Source organism: Chiloscyllium punctatum, chromosome 49 (genome assembly GCF_047496795.1).
Source record: "Chiloscyllium punctatum isolate Juve2018m chromosome 49, sChiPun1.3, whole genome shotgun sequence".
NCBI lineage: Eukaryota > Metazoa > Chordata > Chondrichthyes > Orectolobiformes > Hemiscylliidae > Chiloscyllium > Chiloscyllium punctatum.
In genome coordinates, this window is record NC_092787.1 from 59,429,632 (window position 1) to 59,443,460 (window position 13,829).

General features: G+C 41.4%; 1 protein-coding gene across 13 annotated transcripts in view; it reads right to left on the bottom strand.

Annotated features, from left to right (window-relative positions):
• Positions 1-13,829, bottom strand: part of akna (AT-hook transcription factor) — a 214,557-nt gene that overhangs the window by 191,164 nt on the left and 9,564 nt on the right. Inside the window, exons 1-2 of one of the 13 annotated variants that reach the window (XM_072565562.1) lie at positions 10,364-10,521; positions 6,062-7,116 (exon numbers count right to left, since the gene is read on the bottom strand). The exons of 9 other annotated variants lie outside the window; for them this stretch is intronic. The gene's annotated coding sequence lies outside the window, so the exon portion shown is untranslated. Of the gene's footprint in view, positions 1-5,437; positions 6,004-6,061; positions 7,117-10,363; positions 10,522-13,829 lie in introns of those variants that run through there. 3 more of the 13 variants (XM_072565559.1, XM_072565561.1, XM_072565563.1) reach the window with 3 other exon arrangements.

The window sequence follows — 13,829 nt, forward strand, 5'->3', positions numbered from 1 at the left end:
AAAGGATCAGGCAGGCTCCATCCACTGGTTGCTTTGTGCAGCAACTTTCAGAAAATGCTTTTATTTTTCCTATCATCTTGTATGTATAGATTTTCTAAGTTCACTATTACAAAGTTGTAACTATTACAAAGATGGCGATTTGACTATTAGATTAGATTATCTACAGTGTGGAAACAGGCCCTTCGGCCCAACAAGTCCACACCGCCCCGCTGAAGAGAAACCCACCCAAACCCATTACCCTCCCCTATACTGACCTCTGACTAACGCACCGAACACTGTGGGCAATTTAGCATGGCTAATTCACCTGACCTCCACATCTTTGGTTGAAAAGTCTCCCTCAGAATATATAATAAAATCTGAGGAAAGCAAATCTTAGCAGGACGTATACACTTAATGGTAAGGTCCTAGGGAGTGTTGCTGAACAAAGAGACCTTGGAGTGCAGGTTCATAGCTTCGTGAAAGTGGAGTCGCAGGTAGATAGGATAGTGAAGAAGACGTTTGGTATGCTTTCCTTTATTGGTCAGAGTATTGAGTACAGGAGTTGGGGGGGTCATGTTGTGGCTGTACAGGATATTGGTTAGGCCACTGTTGGAATATTGCGCGCAGTTCTGGTCTCCTTCCTATCAGAAAGATGTTGTGAAACTTGAAAGGATCCAGAAAATATTTACTAGAATGTTGCCACGGTTGGAGGATTTGAGTTATAGGGAGAGGCTGAATAGGCTGGGGCTGTTTTCTCTGGAGTGTCGGAGGCTGAGGGGTGACCTTATAGAGGTTTACAAAATTATGAGGGGCATGGATAGGGTAAATAGGCAAAGTCTTTTCCCTGGGGAATCCAGAACTAGAGGACATAGGTTTAGGGTGAGAGGGGAAAGATATAAAAGGAATCTACAGGGCAACTTTTTCACATGTGTATGGAATGAGTTGCCAAAGGAAGTGGTGGAGGCTGGTACAATTGCAACATTTAAGAGGCATTTGGATGGGTATATGAATAGGAAGGGTTTGGAGGGATATGGGCCGGCTGCTGGCAGGTGGGACTAGATTGGGTTGGGATATCTGGTCAGCATGGATGGGTTGGACTGAAAGGTCTGTTTCCATGCTGTACATCTTCATGACTCTGTGATTCTAGTCCCATCTCTTCCTTTGCTCAGCAACATCAAATCCATCCACTCAACTTTTACAGAGAGTGAGAGGTAGTAAAATCACAAATAATTCACTGATGAATAAATACACATGTAGACGCAAAAGGTACAGGATAAAGAACAGAGAGAGGATTTACAAAACCATTACTGGATCATTTGAGAGCAATTCACAAATACAACTAAATGTATAACAAACTATCTCTGTGCCATTATCAAAAAAGTATTTTTTCCACCAGAACAGCACTACCAAGTTTTGTGATAACATAGAAGCCTGGATTTTTCTCCATGAGTTGGATTCACAGAGTCAGAATTCCTGGCTTCACAACCCTGACCCTGACTGAATGTCAGATTTCGGCTGGAAGGGGATGTGGACCAAAATTAGAGAATGGTGTGCTGGATGGAAGGCTACTGTGAATTACTGATGTTTCATGACAAGAAAGAATAAAACATTAACCAGAGCTCAAACCCTCAGTCACCCTCATCCTTTCAGAAACACCCCATGCCAACCATTAATCAATAACAAAGTTAACCAGGACAAAAAAACAATAGGCATATAAAGTCACCATCGTCCTAACAGAGCTAGCTGACCTCTGATCTGAGGGGAGAATTTGTATAGGTTTCTAAAAAAGAACGCAGTAAGTAAAGTGAGCATTGGTCCTCTAAAAGGACTAGAGTGGGGAGTCAGGTGCAGGTAATAATGAAATGTCAGATGAAATAAACATTTAGTTCACTTGTCTTCTCAGTACAGGATACTAAAAGCTCCCAGAAATAACTGTAAGTCAAGAGGTTGAAGGAAAAGATAAACATGGGTGAAATTTTAATGTCTAGGTACAAACTAGTGAAGCTGGAGTTTGATAAGTCTCTGAGTCCTTATGGACATCATCCAAGTGTCTTAAAAGAAGTGGCTTAGCATGGTTAAATCATCACAACAAACAGTGTGGAATAGGTTTGTACACCTTGAATATCAAACAATCAATGGTGTAATTGAGGAATTTGAGATGATCTAATGAGTTGATGTAGTCGACAGACAGAACGTTCCTTTGGTGGGGAATACAGAAGAAGGGTTGGAAACGGTGTTTTAAACATAAAATTAGAATAATTTCCTGCAAGGACATTGTCAGAAAGAACTTCTTCAGATGGAAATCAGGAACTCCCTTCTCCAAGAAGCTGCTGAAGTTGGGGATCAATTGAAAAACCAAACAAAATTTCATAGGTTTTTGTTGGGCAAGGTCATTATGATTTGCAGAACCAAGTCAAATCTGTAGAGTTGAAATACAGATCCACTGTGATCTCACTGAACAGGCTCAAACACTGAATGACCTATCCCACTTTCTACTGCCATCTGCTCATTATCTCACAGAATTCAAAACAGAAACTTCACAAGGTAATGACATCATCTGCATAAACCTGTCTTGAAATACTTAAAGTTACATGTTTTCTCTAATAGAAGTACGGCTGGTGAAATTGGAAGTGGAGAAGGACACCAGATGGCTGGTTTGCAATGCAGTGATGCCAAAGGTCAGCACGCTGCCTGGCATTGTATGACAGGTCTAATATTCAGGCCCGCTGCAGTCATTGAAACTAAATATGAGGACTATATGTAGAACTGACAACACTGGGTGGTTGCCCAAGTCCATGTCTAGTCTTGTCGCTACTTTATGTTAAGGAAGGATCTAAGCTGGTTTGTGCTCATCCTCTTTCATTCTATCACTACATGACTCTGGACATAAAGCCTTTTCAAGCCAGTGTAAAATGTTTTCATAGCTGAATAGGCTGGGGTTATATTCCCTGGAGCATTGGACGCTGAGGGGTGACCTTATGGAGACATGAATAGCATAAATAGGCAAGGTCTATTTCCTGGGGCGAAAGTGAGGACTGCAGATGCTGGAAATTAGAGTCGAGAAAGTGCTGCTGGAAAAGCACAGCAGGTCAGGCAGCATCTGAGGAGCAGGATAAAATCGACATTTTGGGTAAAACCCCTTCATCAAGAATGTCTAAGTCTTTTTTCCACCAGCATAGGGGAGTCCAAAACTAGAGGGCATAGGTTGAAGATGAGAGGGGAAAGATATAAAAGGGATCTAAGGGTCAACGTTCTCATGCAGAGGGTGGTACATGTGTGGAATGAGCTGCCAGAGGAAGTGGTGGAGGCTGGTACGATTACAACATTTAAAAGGCATCTGGATGGGTATATGATTTGGAAGGATTGTCAATCTCTAAATGATTTTATGATTGTAAATGGAGCTGTGGGACAAAAATCTCAAAATTCCATCCAAAAATCATCAAAATTATGACTCTTTGTTGCAAACAAAAACTATTTCCTTACACCATCTGCAATGGAAGTAATTATTATTTCACTGATGCCAGGCAACATATAAAGCAAGATATGAATGATATCTATTGGAGATTAAAAATTCTAGGCTGCTTTGCACCATAATTCTGAAGTTCTGCTGCTCAGTGGAAACTAAATATTTAAAGTGATATACACAATTTTAAATAAACGCTGACTGAGAAAGCAGTCTTTTTCTGACAAATCTCCCCCTCAGAAACTGAGATTTTTGTTATAAATATTTAAACTTGTTGAAATATGGCACTATTAGAGATGCATTGGGACACAAAAGTGATAATCATATTTTCAGAAAATGTATTGTACTTTCATTGGTTTTTAGGAAGAAAATGTTGTGTAGCAGAAGTCGAGAAAGAAACATTTCAATTCACATTTAAACTGACTTAATACGAGACCTCAGACTTGTCTGTAAAGCTGAGATAAGCTGTTTTAGACAGATGAAGATTAACTGGAGGAGAGAATGATGAAGCAAGACACAATCTTAGGCACAGGGTGTGAAAAGTAATCAGATAAGAGAAACAGAATTCAGCAGTCTTTATCCAAACAAAGAAAGGTTGATAGATATAGAGTACAGTGGACAAGACTGGTGACAGGTCAAGTATTAAAATCCTGACAGTAGATGGCACCACCTACATTGGGTTAACTGGTACTAAATAGCATTAAAGTACTGGCCTTCCTCCAGAAAGTGCACATCACTTTGGGCAGATGAGTGCCAGATCCTGGAGGGTGAGAATCTTGATGGATTGAGGAAATGCCATCAAAAGGCAGACGAGCTAATTCTTAATTTAGCCAGAGGCATTTGCAATCTGCCAGCTGTAATGCAACTGCTGTACATAATAAGTCAATGAAAAGGCAACCATGGATGGTGGTCCACTGGCACATTGTCCCTGCCTTACAGAGTTGTTCAGGATAGTGGCAGGAGCTCCTCTGGTGTAGGGTTTATGGTGACACACAATGCTATAATAATGGGAGGTTTGCAATGCAATGAAGAGAAATAGTTGAGAGAAACATGTCAGGGCCTCTTGACTTCACACATCACGGTATCTAAGTACTGCTCATAGAAACAAACAAACAATCTATAGATTGATTGGTAAAGTTTACTGATTTTGTTTTGCTCAGCCCAGTGATTGTAACCTTTAATTTTACATAGCGGGCTGAAGGGCCTGTTCTGCGCTATATTGATCACTTATTTGTGGCCCATTGGTGTAATACTTTATCCTCAAGACTGAAATCAATCTGACATATTTATAATGCACATAAAGACTGACAAATCCGTAACTCTGGATAATGGAAGTCGGCGTACTAGCATTCAAAAGGAATGTCTGCTCTACATGGGAGCACAAAGTCTATGTGCAAATTCCCAAATAAACAATCAAACTAATCCATGCAGACAAAAAAAAATCAGTTGAGATTTAAAGTTTGTATCTTGTGCAGAGATTACCTTGAAATGTTCCTCCTTTCTATACAAGCAGACCAGATTGATGGCTCTCACGCTTACTTTGATGGGTTAAAATAAAAAATCAAGAACATTTATGCTTCACTACTACAGAATAAACCCACCAAGTTCCACAAGATATAGGATTACCAGTGCACTTAAATGTGCAGTTTGATAAATGGATTACTAGGACCCCTCAACCCCCAACGCCAGCTCTAGTCAGTCTTAGCCACAAGGGAAAAGTATTACTCCAAGTATAATCAAAGTAGGCAGGGTTGGTCTCTATGGTTAGATGATTAGTGTAGGGATCAGATTAACACACTGTATGCCAGACTGTATGATATGAAGCCCACAGAGAGCGTGGCCTCCCAGTCATTCCTGTCCTGTATCATGGAAATCTTAAGACAACAGCATGGCGGGGGTGGGGGGGAACGCTGGACCAAACATTATCTCTGAATGAGCTGACCGACGGCCTCAAGTCTCTCGAAAAGAGTAAAACTCCCAGATACAATAGCTTACCGACCGACTTGTATTCCACTCCATGGGATTTGATTGGTCAGGACCTGCTGGGAGGCGTATGATGGTCTGCTTCTGGCAGGTAGTACGTGGAAAGGTATCATCACCCTCATCTACAAGCGGGTATTGGGGGGGAGGGGGGGGAGCAGGAAATCAGAAATTGATGACCAAAATCCCTGCTGAATGCAGATCACTGCTCCTTCTCCACTGCAGATAAAAACCTGATCATTAGGTGCGAAGTATGTGGTGCTGTTTTATGTGACGCAGGTCTGGCCCATTCCTGGAACCTGCACCATTGCAGTCACCACAGTCTTCATCCACTTCATCTGATAGTCTAAGATGGACCATAGCCATGGGAAAACCAAGTACAAAACTCTGGATAAAGGAGAAGGGGGGAAACAATGTACCCAACTCCGCCCTCATCCTGATGGCCATCTTAGTGTGCAGCTGCATCAAACGGTCTGTAGACCCTCGGTATGCAAACACCAAGTGTCACTTCACTCTGAGATTCTATCTGTCCATGATGTTGCGAAGGATGGGACTGGCCTCATTGCCATGGAATGTTCCAAGTAGTTGGACAGTCCCGTACTACCTGTCCTTTGTGGATAAATTTACAAAGAGAATCACCTTTTGACAACAATTCTATCAGGAAGTGGTCAGCACGTAGCATCCTTGAGACCCTGTGGGAAAAGAAGGGGGTGGATTCTGTCAGGTTGTTCCCTAAGCAGACTGTCATAGTCATTTGGCAGCAGAATGTCCAATCACCAGTATTTTCCAACAAACATCAGGATATCTCTTGGCTGATGTTGAGAAGGGGTGTCCCTGTGAGATCCTTTATGTATGCCCAGTCACAATGTGCCACCGCATGCTGCCCTCGAGGTGGTTTCCCGAGGTTAGAGACTGTCACACATCCCCTGCTGGACTGTGCCTTTGCAAAGCCAGTCTGTAGAAAAATGCAGTGGTTTTTGTTGAGATTCGTCCCCAGCAGCTCCGTGATACAGGACTCTGTGCTCTAAGGTCTGTTCCTGGGACACACACCGAGACAAACATTGACTGTGCCTGGAGGACCATCAACGCAGTGAAAGATGCTGTGAAATTTGTTGGTCTTCCAGAGTAAAGAGTCAAGCTCAACCGCGTGTCACAGACTGGTACATTCCAAGGTCCAGGACAATGTGCTGAGGGATGCGCTAAAAGCTTGGGTCAGCTGCTGCCAAGGCGCAGTTGTCTGAGGTATTAAAGTTAAATGGGGTTTCTTCAGGCAGAGGACTGAACAAGCTTCTCCAGACTAGAAGAAATATATAGGATGCTGAACACAGAATTGGATTTTTAAAGATTTTATTCCTAAATAGAGGCTTGGAGTGAAATTTCAGTTCTACATAATTCTATTATGACATCAAATAGGCTGCAGAGCTGCACTGGGAGGTTGATGTAGGTCATTTGATCTAAACTCTCACTTGACAGCAGCAGCTTTTCCTATTGTTTCTCCCATTATTTTGCAAACAGTGATCAGAGCGGGATTTATATTTTCTATGATGTACCAGCATAGTCTCTAGTGGCTGTTCAGGATGCTCCATTGAGCTTTTGCACAACTTGAACACATCTGTACACCATTCATCACCGACCAACCAGAAATAAGGGCCCTCAAGTTGGAGACCATAAATCATTGTGGATCTCTGATGGCCCTGAATGAAACAGAAATCAGATTTTGAAGCAAACATATTTTCAACCTTCAGGGGAGTTAGACTAAGTATTGTAATTTTATATGTTGGATGGCTACATGACACACAAAGTACCAGAAGAGGGCAATGCATCATAGGTTAATGCAAAATATAAATGGACAATGCTTTCAAAAAAAAATGCTGTAGTATTTATTCAGTGAGGTGAGACATACTTACTAACCAAGTTTACAATTTTTCCAATGAGCCTGGGGAGGGAATGAAGGAAATAGCAGTGATCTTGAGAAGAAACTTAAGAGCTCTCTCTTCTGTATGGCACTTTGTCTGTGAATTTAAATTCTTCTCCTAGAGTACAATCACCTTTGCTGATACTAAAGAGAAGTTCACTTCAACCAGAATGACTGGTGTTAAGGCATGCATCAAGAAGAATTAGACCCTGTTATACACTTGTGTGGAATATGCAGGTTTTTAACACAGAAAGTGAGAGGGCTTCACTTTTGCAGGACTGTCAGTGTATTCAATCCTGTCTTCACAAAGAAGCAGGAGGTGCTTGGAATACCTGGCCATTTTGTTCAAAATCTGAGTTGTGTAACCCACCAAAATCTAGATACTGGTAGGCAAACAATTCACTGAACTTCATTCCACTGAAGGAGCAGACAGGCAGAGTTTTCATTTGTACTTATTCACTTTTTCAAAACTTCATCACTGATGTATAGGACAGTGTAAAGATCCATGCCAAGTGCCAGGTAACAGAGTTTTCAACAACTCTAAATATGTTTATGTTTATGAAGCAGAGTGAATTTATTAACAATGGATAATAAAGAAGCAAATTTGTAAATTCATTGGCACTCCATTTCTTCTAATTCTCTTTCCTCCAAGGAGGTCGGACTCTCCAGCATCTGCAGCCATCACCATCTCCTGGTTTTGCCTGTGTACTTAACCTTATTTTCTTTGCCCAGGGGTTGGGGATACACCACTTTTCCACAGCTCAGTCCCTTGGTACCTTTACAATTGAAATGCTAGCAACAACTTCAAATTATCAACTCCAGCCATTACTGAAAGAATGTTGGCATTTCTTTTTAGGGATCAAAAAGTGTTGCTCTCAAGGTTTATTTGAGGACCCAGTGTGGATCCATATCCAAACAGGCCCATCAGGAATGTATTCAACACCCACCACACCATCAGGCAACATTAGTCCACACCCTCCATCCCATTAGACAATGTATTCCACACCCTCCATCCCATCAATGTATTCCACATCCAAACCACTTACCACAGGAAAAAAAAAGCTTTCCCCATTCGCCATTGTTTCTTTTGCATCATAAATCGAATCTCAATCCTTACACCAATAATAAGTTGCTTCTGCCTATGCTGTCTAGATCCATCATGATTCTGAACACTTCAATCTCCTTTCAACCTTCTCATCTCCTAGGAGAAAACAAAACACCAACCTCTCTGATCCATCAGTGCAACTAGTCCATCACCCTGCAATCACTTCTGAAAATGTTTTATGTACTGTCTCTGAAGCTTTCATAACCTTCTTAAGTTACAAATATCCAGAACTTGGCACAGTACTCCAGTTGTGGCCAGAACAGTGTTTTGTAAAGATTTATCAATAATATCTATGCTTTCATATATTTTCTGCCTCCATTTAGGAACCCAAGAACGTGATATGCTTTTTTTAACTACTTCTACCTTCAACATCCTGGGGGTTACCATTGACCACAAACTGAAGTGGACTAGCAGTACAAAGGCTAGCTATAAGAGCAGGTCAGAGGCTAGGAATGTTATATCAAGTAACACACCTCCTGAATCCCCAAGGCCTGTCCACCATCTACAAGGCATCAGTAGTGTGATGGAATACACCTCACTTGCCCTGCATGGGTGCAACTCCAATAACACTCAAGAAGCTGGACAGTATCCTGCATGATTGGTCCCACGTCCACAGACATTCACTCCCTCAATCACAGGTGTCTTGCAGTAGCAGTAGTGTGTACTATCTACAAGATGAACTGCAGAATTCTCAGAGGATCTTTAGAAGACACATTCCAAACCCATGACCACGTCCATCTGGAAGGACAAGGGCAGCGGAGACATGGGAATACCACCAGCTTCAAGGTCACCTCCAAACCATTCACCCTCCTGATTTGAAAACATACCGCTGTTGCTTCAGTATTGCTCGGTCAAAATCTTGGAATTCCCTCCCCAAGGGCATTGTAGGTCTACCTACAGCACATGGACTGCAGCGGTTCAAGAAGGCAGCTCACCACACCTTATCGAGGACAACTAAAATGGCCCAGCAACTATTAGCCGTCTCACTCCCAGTTTTCTGTTATAATTCTTCCTACCAAAGTTGAACCACTTTGCAATGCTCTGCATTAAGTTTCATCTGCCACATTTCTGTTCATTGCAGAGGGAAGAGAACCCAGCTACAAGTAACTAGCATAGCTGAGTCCAAAGACAACACACTGAAAAGATTTTGCTTACAGATTATCTGAGGAACAGTTAACAGAAACACTACAGTTCTACTTCATAATAATTCAGAGACACACGCCATTCTCAGAATAACAGAACTCTTCTTTTGAACAAAGCAGATAGAGTTTCATCACCACAGCAAGGTTACCTGCTGGCTTACCTTGGTAACAAGCAGCCCCGGTTGCTCTCATTGAGGATAAATCTCATTGTAACCATGACAACAATTTTAACATAATTCGTTGATAGTTAAGCTCTGCTCAACATCAAGTTGAACTGTTGAAGTTCATGTATTATTCAAGAATTATTGAAAAGTCCCACATAAAACAGTTGGAGTTTGGTTATGTTTTACCAACTTCAAATCCATAACAGTTAGTCAACCAAAAAATTATTTTCATACTCTTCACAGCAAATAAAGTACAAAGTACAAAGGGCAGTTACACTTACTTAACATGCTTTCAACTGGTTCTGCATCAACAATATGTATGTGTAAGGAATAAATCTCAAAGAATTATATTTGATTTTCTGCTACCTGGCCTGAAATCACGAGGCTAAAAAACTATTTCAAACCAATCTCTATAACGAACCAAATGTGTCATTTCTATCTTGTGGCTGCTCACTATGACAAAGTGTATTGAGACAACTGTCATTGTTAAACACCATCAGAATATCAATATTTATTTCACTATTCAATTGTTAACAAACTACACAAGGCTGTTCCATCCATCAAAGGACTTGGGGAAAAATTATACTGAGTTGAATCAATTGAAACAATACTTACCAAGTTCATCACTGAAGATTCATTTGCTGGTGACACAATCACATTTCTGAATACTAAATAAATCTAACACAAATCTCTCTTTCATGACATTTAATTGGATTTTATTCAAAAAATCTATAACTGGTCCAGAGACGTGGAGGGAGCACTGCACAGTCCTAATCGTTGCCACTAACTGGCCTGAGGAACTAAGGATGATGTATGGGTCAAGGGTCATTGCACGTCTCTCTGATGAGGCTTGACATCCTTTCATTCCTAATAATGCTGGCTCTTAATACTGGCTTAGTATCCCCCAGGGCCTACATCTGTCACACACGCAAACAGTTCAGCCAGTTTATTTTCACTGCCTGGTCCAATATCATTGTCGGACGGTGGTAATGAAAACAGCCATTTTCTGCACCCAATCAACCAGAACAATAATCAATATTTCTGAAAGCTCCAAATTAAGTAGAAAGGCCACCCCACCCCCCCATCCCCACCCAAAGGGTAGTATTTCAATGAGCAGAGGACACAACATCACCTGACTTAGATTACACCATGAATGACATCTGAAGGGAGTTTTCATACCTTATTCTCTGAAAAGAACAAAATAAACTGAACCTAACAAGAACTTAAAAATTTTGGGAAGTGAGTGAGAAAATTGATAGATGGATAAAAGCTCTTATGGATAAGGAAATAAAGGCATAACAATTTATAATACTCTCAATAACTATGTACAATACGTCCTCTTTATAGAACTGCTTATGTAACTGGTGAGACTGCTTTGTTACACTAGGGCCTAGTCATCTCTTCACTTTCCCTACAGGTCTAACAGGCCAAGTTGTAATTTAAGGTCCATATTCGGCCAACACACCACACTCTTTCCTTCATTACTGACTAAACTGGGTGATGTGCTCAATGGCTTTGTTAGCTTTGGGAATTGACATCTGGAGTAGTGTAGTGATACTGTCCCTATATCTGGGCCAGAGGTCTTTGTCCCACCGTAGGACGTGATGGCCATGGAGATGTGTCATATGTAAAATGTCTTACATTTCCAAACAGGTCAACTAAAAACAATAATTAACTAAGTATGGTAGCATGATGAGTAACCTAATGTGCTGGTTTTCAGCTCCAGCCTCTAAGGGTCTTGGGGCACAATGGTCATGTCCTTACCTCTGGGACCAGAAGGCCTGGATTCAATCCTACCTGCCACAAAGGTGTGTCATAACAGGTTGTTGAGCATGAGCTCTGCCTCATGTAGACTTCATAGTCAGATGTGGAACTATGACCAACGGCACAAAGTCGGCAACTTGTCAGATCGCCAACCAGGGTGGTTCATTTGGATTTGGGATCAAGCTTGTTAATGAACAAATGGATAAACAGATAGCACAACCACAATCTTACCACATCCAAAAAGATAATGGTACAGCCAGTTCCGTGGCGGACAGACAGAACAACTGTCTTTCTTATGGCTGCACTCATATACCCAATCGGTTTATATCAAAATGCTTTCATCCACCAATCCAGCTGATAATCTGACTAGGGAGTTGGAGTCATCTTGCTCTGAGCAGAATCTGAGAAACTCCTCCACAGGACTCGAGTGCCCAATCCCCACTGAAAGGAAAAGAGGACCCTTTCTGGTAGACTCAGAAAACTGCCACAGTGGTTATCCCAGTAAAAGATCTTATACTCCACAACCACCTGACGAAGGAGCAGTGCTCAGAAAGTTGTGCTTCTAAGTAGGCCTGTTGGACTCTAACCTGGTGTTGTGTGATTTTTAACTATGTACACCCAGTCCAACACAGGCATCTCCATATCATAACTTGATTGAGTTTTTTGAAGAGGTGACAAATAAGGTTGATGAAGGCAGAACGGTAGACATGTGTATGACCTTCAGCAATGCGTTCAACAAGGTTCCACCCAGTAGACTAGTCAGTAAGGTTAGATCACATAGGATCCAGGGAGAGCTAGCTACTTGGTTACAAGATTAGGCATGAAGATAGGAGACAGAGGGTGGTGGTAGAGGGCTGCTTTTCAGACTGGAGGCCTGTGAACAGTGGTGTGCTTCATGGATCGGTGCTGGGTCGACTGCTTTTTGACATTTATATAAATTATTTGGAAGTGAATATAGGAGGCATCGTTAGTAAGTTTGCGAATGACACCAAAATTGGATGTATGGTGGACAGTGAAGCAGATTAGCTGAGAGTACAATGGTACCTTGATCAGATGCACCGAAGGGCTGAGGCGTGGGAGATGGAATTTAAATTAGATAAGTGTGATGTGTTGAATTTTAGTAAGGGAAACCAAGGCAGGGTCTTCATAGTTAACGCTAGGGCCGTAGGGAATGTAGGGGTGCAGGTCCATAGTTCCTTGAAATTGGAGTTGCAGGTAGACAAGGTAGTGAAGAGGGCATTTGGCATGCTTGCCTCCATTGGTCAGAACACTGAGAATGGGAGTTGGGATGTCATGTTGCAGTTGTAAAGGTCATTGGTGAGGCCATTTTTAAAATACTGTGTACAATTCTGGTCACCCCTCAATAGGAAGGATGTAATTAAACTTAAGAGAGTGCAGAACAGATTTACAAGGATATTGCCAGGGTTGAAGGGTTTGAGCCATAGGGAGCAGCTGAATAGGCTGCAGCTTTTTTTCCTGGAGCATCAGAGGCTGAGGGGTGACCTTATAGAGGTTTATAAAGTCATGAGGGGCATGGATAAGGTGAATAGCGAAGGTTGTTTTCCTAGGATGTGGGTGGGGGGTCCAAAATTACAAAATTAGAGGGCATAGGTTGAAGGTGAGAGGGGCAAGATTTAAAAAGGACCTGAGGGGTCACTTTATTTTATGCAGATGGTGTATGGAACGAAGAAGTGATGGAGGCTGGTACATTTACAACATTTAAAAGGCATCTGAATGGGTATATGAATCGGAAGGGTTTAGAAGAATATGGGCCAAATGCCAGAAACTGGACTAGGTCACATTGGGATGTCTGATCGGTGCAGACATGTTGGAACAAAGGGTCGGTTTCATGCTGTATAACTTGGTGGCTATATTTGGCTATATTAAGATCGAGAAAACATACTTCATATTCTGAGCAATACTTCAATCAAATTAAAGAATTTCTTCATTTGCTGTATGTCACCTTAAATCTTCAGTCAATCAAGTGTCTGCAAGATTACAAAGCACAGAGGGTATTTCTAATTTTGTTTTCCATTGGGCTATGAAATAAAAATCTTGTGCCAAGAAAATCAGAATAGAAGAAAAAAAATGAGAAGAGAAGTGAATTTTCATCCGACTTTTGAATTCATCAGGGTGGAAGAACAAATTGTGAATTTGAACAATTAAGAAAATGGAAGACTATATAATACCAGAAGTAATCAGGTAAACAATGGCAAAATCACTGGAGATTCATTTCACATGCAAAAACATGTTCATGTCTTACAGGATGCTGCACCATTGAAATGCCTCACAATTTCCTGAGGGCTATTTAAAAAAA